Genomic DNA, 9228 nt, shown 5'->3' with positions numbered 1-9228 from the left:
CCATGATTCTCTATCTAATGGGTATTCCCCCACCTCCTCTTCCTAGGTACCATAACTAGAACTGTGATTTATTTTTAAGAACTGTCTTTTTAAAGAAAATTAAGTATCAAATAGTTTGAAAATAAAACAACTTTGGAACATCACAGTTATATTTTGAAAAAAGGGTTTTGACTGTACCTAATTAATAGATCTCAATATTCCTGGGTTCTGAGGACCTGAATCCCACCATAAATTGATAAAAAAAAAAAAAAAAGAAAAAGAAAAAGACCTTTCCCTGAACTAAATTCAGAAAGTCTCATGAACTGCAATTTGTAATCCTTTTGTAAGCAAAAAGTGTAAAACAACTTCATCATAGCTGACACTCAAGAATTGATCATCTGCATTAGATTCCATTGGTATTTTGTATCGTACTCAAAAAATTAAAGAAATGGTAATGGTTCACTAAATTTTAAACATACAAACTCCTACTTGGGTCATTTCACCTACAATGGAACCACTCCCTAGGTTGTTTTCCACCAGCAGAGCATTCTGTTTAACTCTTTCTGAAATGACTCAGGCCAAAAATCCTATCTGGAAAGGCTCGGCTTCATCTTCCAGTGGCACCTATTTACAATCTTTCTTGGTAGTTGTAAACTACTTAGAAGTAGACATCATCTTATGCATTGCCTATACTTGGCAGATAATCAATTTTTCTAACAAATATTTAAATGGATGAGAAGAAGCAGGTGATGAACCCTGATGGAAAGATAAGGCATACAGGGTCAGAGTGCTTGTCTATAATCCCAGCTATCATAGAGGTGAAGGTAGAAGGATCAGGAATTGGAAGCCAGCCTAGGCAACTCAGTGAGACCCTGTATTAAAGAATATAGATGGTTGCCCAGACTCACGCCTGTAATCCTAGCTACTCAGGAGGCTGAGATCTGAGGATCGTGGTCCAAAGCCAGCCCAGGCTGGCAAATCCGTGAAACTCTTACCTCAAATAAACCACCAAAAAACTGGAAATGGCACTGCAGCTCAAGTGGTAGAGCTCTAGCCTTGAGCGGAAGAGCTGAGGGACAGTGCCCAGGCCCAGAGTTCAAGTCCCATGACTGACCAAAAAAAAAAAAAAAAAGAGAGAATATAGAGGATTAAGAATATAGCTCAGTGATAGAGCTCTACATTCAATTCTCAGGAACAAAGACACATGCATGAGGATATTTTATCTTTACTTCATGAATTTTTCATGTACTAAGATGTTAACCCTTTCAAAGTACTGATTTTTCTTTTAGGACAAATACATTCATTTTAATGAAAATCTTTTGCATTGTATTGGCTCAAGTGGTAGAACACTGACCTAGTACATGCACTGAGTTCAAAAGCCAGTCCTGTACTACTCCAAAATCATCGACAATCCCTTCCTTTATATTTTAATATAATTATTCATCTTAATACACAATAGTACTAACATACCTTACACTTTGTGATTTTATAATTATATAATTATATATTCTATATATAATATATATTCTATATAATACTTATAGACATTTCATGTGACGTTTTAAATCTGATGTAAACATAGTGAGAATTAGCAAAAATATAGGGAAATATAATAAAAATAAAGAACATTAGTGAACAAATGCAACAGTGGTATTCACTATGTTGAAAAAACTCTATAACTTGTGAGTGAGGACAGGATGGAAAAACAGAGAGAGGGAAGAGGTGACATTGTCCAAAACAAATATCCTCTTGGAGGGCTGGGAAGGTGGCTCAGTGGTAGAGTGCTTGCCTCGCATGCATGAGTCCCTGGATTCAATTCCTCAACACCACATAAACAGAAAAAATTGGAAGTGGCACTGTGGCTTAAGTGGTAGAGTGCTAGCCTTGAGCTGAAGAGCTGAGGGACAGATTTCAAGCCCCACAATGAACAACAAAAAAAGTACTCTTTTCCTAACTTATTGTAACTGTAATTCCTCTGTAAATCACCTTTATAATAATAATAATAAGTTTTTGTAAGAATAGTAATCAAAGATCCAGTTCAGTCAGAGGCGTGATAAAGTCAGTGTAAGTTTTCCACCGTGAATATCAAAAAGCAATCAGAACCTGGGTGCCTATAATGCTAGCTTCTCAGCATACTGAGGGTTGGAAATCTCCATTGGAAGGTACCCAGAGCAGGAAATCCTGTGAGACTCTTTATCTCCAATTAACCATCGACATATAGGAAGTGGAGCTGTGGCTAAAGTGGTACAGCACTAGCCTTGAACAAAAATAGTAAAGGGAGATGCCCAGGACCTAAATTTAAGCCCCAGGACAAGTTAAACCCCCCCAAAAAACAAAAAAAAAAACAAAAAACAATGAGAGCTTTGACCAGTAGGTTAAAAAAAATTTTTTTAAATGGGGCAGGGAGGGATGTAGTTGTGGAGATGGGAGGGAAGGGGTGGCAGGGAAAAAACAAAGAGGCAACAATGCTTGATAAGAAATGTACTCATAAGAAACTGCACCCAAACTGAGAATCCAAGAACCTTAGGAAGAACCCAGTTTTCGCAGCCCCCAAGAAGGTGGATAACATGGCAGGAACCCCCAATACCTCTCAGTCCAATCTCGTAACGTTAACGGATTGAACTCTCCAATTAAGCGACATAGACTGACTAGTTGGATTAAAAAACAAGACCCTTCTATCTGCTGCCTGCAGGAGTCACATCTTGCCCGTAAAAACAAACACATTTTCAATGTTAAAGGCTGGAACAAAATCTACCAAGCAAATGGCCCCCATAAACAGGCGGGAGTTGCAATCCTAATATCAGATAAAATAGACTTCAAATTAAAATTCGTGAGAAGAGATAAAGAAGGTCGCTACATACTAATTAAAGGATCTCTCCTTCAGGAGGATATTACAATTCTAAATATCTATTCGCCAAACAATGGAGCACCCAAATTTATCAAAGAAACACTACTTTCCCTCAAATCCCATATAGATCCAAAGACATTAATTGTTGGGGATTTTAACACACCACTCTCCCCACTAGATAGATCAACTCGGCAAAAACTCAACAGAGAAACCGCAGATCTAAACAGCTGCATAGATCAACTAGACTTAACAGACATTTACCGAACATTTCACCCAGCAGCATCAGAATACACGTTCTTCTCATCAGCACATGGAACGTTTTCTAAAATAGACCACATTTTAGGCCACACAGCAAACTTGTCTAAATTCAGAAACATTGAAGTTATACCTTGCATTCTCTCTGACCACAAGGGAATAAAATTAGAACTCAACACCAAAAGCCACCAAAGAAAGTCGGGTATCACATGGAGGCTGAACAACACACTGCTGAATCATGAGTGGGTCATGGAAGAGACTAGAAAGGAAATTCAAATGTTCATGCCATTCAACAAAAATGAACACACAAATTACCAGCTCCTCTGGGACACAGCAAAGGCAGTACTCAGAGGCAAGTTTATAGCTCTGAGCTCCTACATCAACAAATTGGAGAGATCTGAAACTAACAATTTAATGACACATCTAAACCTCCTTGAAAAAGAGCAGCAAGATAAACCCCAATCCAGTAGACGGAAAGAAATAATCAAAATTAAATCAGAATTAAATGAATTAGAATCCAAAAAAACTATAGAAAGAATCAACAAAACAAAGAGTTGGTTCTTCGAAAAACTTAACAAAATTGACAGACCCTTAGCAAACCTTATCAGAAAAAGGAGAGAACACACCCAAATTAATAAACTCAGAGATGAGAATGGAAACATCACCACGGAAACAACCAAGATTCAGAACATTATAAGGGAAAACTTCTCAAAACGTTATGCTAATAAGTTTGAGAACTTGACAGAAATGGACCTTTTCCTAGCAAATATTGACATGCCAAAACTAAACCAAGATGAGTTATACCAGCTTAACAGGCCCATATCAAACATTGAAATAGAAACAGCAATAAGAGACCTCCCAGCTAAGAAAAGTCCAGGACCAGATGGTTTTACAGCGGAATTTTACAAGACCTTCAAAGCAGAGCTCACACCAATACTCCTCCAACTCTTCAATGAAATTGAAAGAGAAAGCTCACTACCGAACACATTCTATGAAGCCATCATAACCCTCATCCCAAAACCAGGCAGGGACTCATCAAAGAAAGAGAACTATAGACCCATTTCTTTGATGAACATTGATGCAAAACGTCTCAACAAAATTTTGGCCAATCGACTTCAACAATTCATCTAAAAAATCATACACCATGATCAAACAGGAATCATTTCAGGGATGCAAAGCTGGTTCAATATACGCAAATCAATTAATATTATTCATCACATCAACAGGAGCAAGAATAAGAACCACTTGGTTATCTCAATAGATGCAGAAAAAGCATTTGACAAGTTCCAACACCCCTTTATGATGAAGGTTCTGGAAAAATTAGGAATCCATGGATCATTCCTCAATACAATAAAGGCTGTATATGACAAACCTACAGCCAGCATTATACTCAATGGTGAAAAACTAAAGCCATTTCCTCTTAACTCAGGAACAAGACAAGGATGCCCACTCTCTCCACTTCTCTTCAATCTAGTATTAGAATGCCTAGCTACAGCAATAAGACAAGATGCAGACATAAAGGGGATCCAAATAGGGAAAGAAGAAATAAAACTCTCCCTCTTTGCAGATGACATGATCTTGTATTTAAAGAATCCCATAGACTCCACTCCCAAATTACTCAAGCTGATTCAAAACTTTGGCAAAGTAGCAGGTTATAAAATTAACCCCCCAAAATCAATGGCTTTTCTATATGCCAACAATGAGAAAAGTGTGGCTGAAATTAGGAAAGCAACTCCATTCGTAATAGCCCCACAAAAAATAAAATACCTAGGAATTAACTTAACCAAAGAAGTGAAGGACCTCTATGATGAAAACTTTAAAATCTTGAAAAAGGAAATCAACACAGAACTTAAAAAATGGCAAAACCTCCCATGCTCCTGGATTGGCAAGATTAACATCGTGAAAATGGCAATACTTCCCAAGGCTATCTACAAATTCAACGCGATACCTATCAAAATTCCACCCTCATTCTTCAAGGAAATAGAAGAGGCAATCCAAAAATTCATATGGAACAATAAAAGACCCCGAATAGCAAAAACGCTCCTCAACGGAAAGAACACTGCTGGAGGAATAATAATACCAAATTTCAAACTCTACTATAAAGCCATAGTAATCAAAACAGCTTGCTACTGGCATAAGAACAGACCTCAGGACCAATGGAATAGAATTGAAAACCCAGAAATGAACCTACAGACCTATAGCCATCTAATCTTCGATAAGGAAGCTAAAACAATAGAATGGAAGAAAGACAGCCTCTTCATTAAATGGTGCTGGCAAAATTGGTTAACTACATGTAGAAAACTAAAGCTAGATCCTTATATATCACCCTGCACCAGAATCAACTCCAAATGGATCAAAGACCTTGAACTCAAAGCAGACACTCTGAAAACATTACAGGATGGAATAGGAGAAACCCTAGGTCTCCTTGGCTCAGGCCGAAATTTTCTGAATAGAGACCCAGAAGCACAACAAATCAAAGAAAGGTTGGACAAATGGGATTGCATAAGGTTGCAGAGCTTCTGCAGGGCAAATGACATAGCTAGCAAGATCAATAGAAAGCCTACCGATTGGGAGAAGATCTTTACTAGCCATACAACGGACAAGGGTCTCATATCTAAAACATACTTGGAACTCAAAAAATTAAACCACCCAACAACAAATCCTCAAAGAAACAACTGCCCAATAAATAAGTGGGCGAAAGACTTAAAGAGAAGATTCTCTGAAGAAGAAAGAAGAATGGCCAATAGACACAGGAAGAAATGTTCAACATCCCTAGCCATAAAAGAAATGCAAATCAAAACAACATTGATATATCACCTCACTCCAGTTAGAACAGCAAAAATCAAGAACTCTAACAACAACAGATGCTGGAGGGGATGTGGACAGTAAGGAACCTTACTTCATTTTTGGTGGGAATGTAAATTTGTTCAACCACTTTGGAAAGCAGTATGGAGGTTCCTCAAAAGACTTCACAAAGATCTCCCCTATGATCCAGCAATCCCACTTTTGGGCATTTACCCAAATGTTTACAAACAAGACCACACTAAAGCTACCAGCACAACTATGTTTATTGCAGCATCATTTACCATAGCTAAGATATGGAACCAACCCAGATGCCCCTCAGTAGATGAATGGATCAAGAAAATGTGGTATATATACACAATGGAATTCTATGCCTCCATCAGAAAGAATGACATTTCCCCATTTGTTAGGAAATTGAAAGGTTTGGAAAAAATTATATTAAGTGAAGTAAGCCAGGCCCAAAGAAGCATAGGTCCATGGTTTCCCTTATTTGCAATATCTAGTATAGGTATGAGTCAAGCGGAAAAGGTCAGATAATGTGATGTTAGGAAAATGAACCCTTAAATATATATTTTAATGTTTTCGTTTCTTTCATGGATGTGTTTCTAACGCATTTATAAGATTATTTCTTTGTTGCTTTGTATGTCCCTCCCCCACAGTGTAACCCCCGCTTTCACTATATTTGATGTCAATATAACATGTGGAGGAGATGGGGACAAACAAGTCGTTTAAGGATTCAGGTGGACCTGTTGCAACAATGAGAAGTACAAAATGTCATGTCAAAAGCAACTTTACAATGTCGGTGTGGGGGTATAATTGGGTGGGGGTAGGGGGGAGGCTGGGAAGGGAGGTGAAGGGTAAACAGAGGAGGAGGCTGTAATGCTTGATAAGAAATATATGCATTATCCTGCCCATGTAATTGTAGCCTCTCTGTACAGTATGTTCTCAAATAAAATAAAATTAAATTAAAAAAAATCAGAAAAAAAAAGAAATGTACTCATGCCTGGCACTGATGGTTCACTCCTGTAATCTAGCTACTCAGCAGGCTAGATCTGAGGGTTGAGGTTCAAAGCCAGCTGGAGCAGGAAAGTTCGTGAGACTCTTATCTCCAACAAACCACTAGAAAATCAGAAGTGGTGCTGTGGCTCAAGTGGTAGAGCGTTATCCTTGAGCTGAAGAGCTGAGGGATAGTGATGAAGCCCGGACTTCAATCCCCATGACCAAAAAAAAAAAAAGCAGGCAAATCTTTTGTTATATATGTTGTTATCTCTAGTGTCAGCTGTGCATTTCTCCTGTAGAAACTGAGATTTGAGTTAGTTTTTTGGGGGGGTCCAGTCGTGGGGCCTGAACTCTGGGCTTGGGCACTGTCCCTCAGCTCTTCAGCTCAAGGCTAGCACTCTACCACTTGAGTCACAGAGCCACTTCCAGGTTTTTTCTTTTTCCTTTTTTTCTTTTTTTTTTTTTGCTTATGTGGTGCTGAGGAATCGAACCCAGGGCCTCAGGCATGCAAAGCAAGTGCTCTACCACTGAGCCAACTTCCTAGCCCTTGAGTAAGTTTTTAATGGCAGCAGTGCAGGTGGATTTTGGAAATACTCATAAGTCAGCTGCTTCTTGTAGTCATGAATAAATCTTTGAGCAGTAGAAGGCTAGTTACTTCAAAGAGGAGGGATGGGTAAAAATTATTTTGGAGATACTTGGGGTTCACAATTTTTAGGTTTATGTAATTCTGAAAGCTCTCAACCAAGGTCCTTTATTTCCTAATTATCTCCAAATTGAAACTTTTTAGGAGAAACTTGGTTAGACTCACCATTAAAGATAATTCAGTGTTCAGCATAATTAGAGTCTGGTTCTTGAACTTGTATGTTCTAGGGTTACAGGATATAAGAGATTCTTTAAAAGCCACCATGGAAATTCTCTGAGTTTTCTGAGTATCTTCTAGTACTGAGGCTTGAAATTAGAGCTTCTCACTCTTCTTTGGCTTGCTTGCTCATAGCTGGACACTCTACTACTTAAGCCTCACCTTTAATTCTGGCTTTTTGCCGGTTAATTGAAGACTTTTCCTTCAAGGTTCAGCCTCCTGAGTAGCTAGGACTATAGATTTAAGTTACTACTACCTGACTTTTTGTCTGTCTTGAGCTGTGTTCCTGAATCCCTGAGATTGTTTTTGCAAATTGTTTAGTAATATTTAGTTTTTTGGCAAAGATAATGCAATAATGGTGAGTTGCTTTTCTACTTCATTCTCTAACTGTTTGGTTTCAAATGGCACTTCATCTCAAACAGCTTTGCATGATAATTTAATTATCTGTGGTCCTGCTGTATATTGTGGATTACTAGTGGATTACTTGCTGCAGGATCTTCACTATAGTTAGACTTACCTAAATTAGGCCCCCAATGTCAGAAACCCATCTTGAGACCATTTCTGATTCCAAGATGTGAGTATTATTATTGAAGTTCGATCACAAAAATGGAAGCTGAATCAATGAACTTCATTGAGACATCAGTAGAGCTTATTGATATAAAGATCCAAAGAAACACAGTGGACATTAAAGTAACCTACAAAGCAAGAATTATTTGAAGAGATCAAGGAATTGAGAAGGAGCAACTATTTAGAATTATTTACAACCTGAAAAAAAAGGGAGAATGACTGTGTAGAGAAAATGAAAACGATTTGGATGGATTTCAAGCAAACAAGGAAAAAAACTAATACCAAAGAAGATCCAGTGCTAACTACTTTAGTATTATGAGAGGTGAGCGAATGGACAGGGAGTAATGGAATGAAGCTGGAACAAAATATTAGAGTTACCTTAAATTGATAAATAATGTGATTTTTTTTCTTTTTAAATTTTTGTCTATTGCGGGGCATGAACTCAGGGCCTGGGTGCTGTCCCTGAGCATTTTTTTTTCTCAAGGCTAGCACTCTACCTCTGAGTCACAGCAACACTTCTGTTTTCTTGAGTGGTTAATTGGAGATAAGTGTCTCAGGGACGTTTCTGCCCCTGCTGGCTTTGAACCATGATCCTTAGCTAGGATTACAGGTGTGAGCCACTGGGGCCTGGCTGTTTCTCTTCTTACATGCTAATGGACATTTGTAAATTACTATGTCATATGGTTTTTTCTTTCTCCTTCCCCACTTTTTTGCACTTGTGGTGAATATTGAACTCAGGATCTTGTGTATACTATGCTCTGTCATTTATCCATACCCCCAAACCTCATTATTTATTTGTTTGTTTTTGTTGGTTGTGGGGCCTGAACTGGCACTGTCCCTCAGCTCTTCTGCTCAAGGCTAGTGCTCTACCACTTGAGCCACAGCCCCACTTCCAACTATTTCTGCTTATGTGGTGCTG

The sequence above is a fragment of the Dipodomys merriami genome, unplaced genomic scaffold (genome assembly GCF_024711535.1).
Source record: "Dipodomys merriami isolate MVZ:Mamm:240054 unplaced genomic scaffold, mDipMer1.0.p SCAF_1336, whole genome shotgun sequence".
Lineage (NCBI taxonomy): Eukaryota > Metazoa > Chordata > Mammalia > Rodentia > Heteromyidae > Dipodomys > Dipodomys merriami.
The sequence above is the reverse complement of the archived record's forward strand: the minus strand, read 5'-3'. Positions refer to the sequence as shown.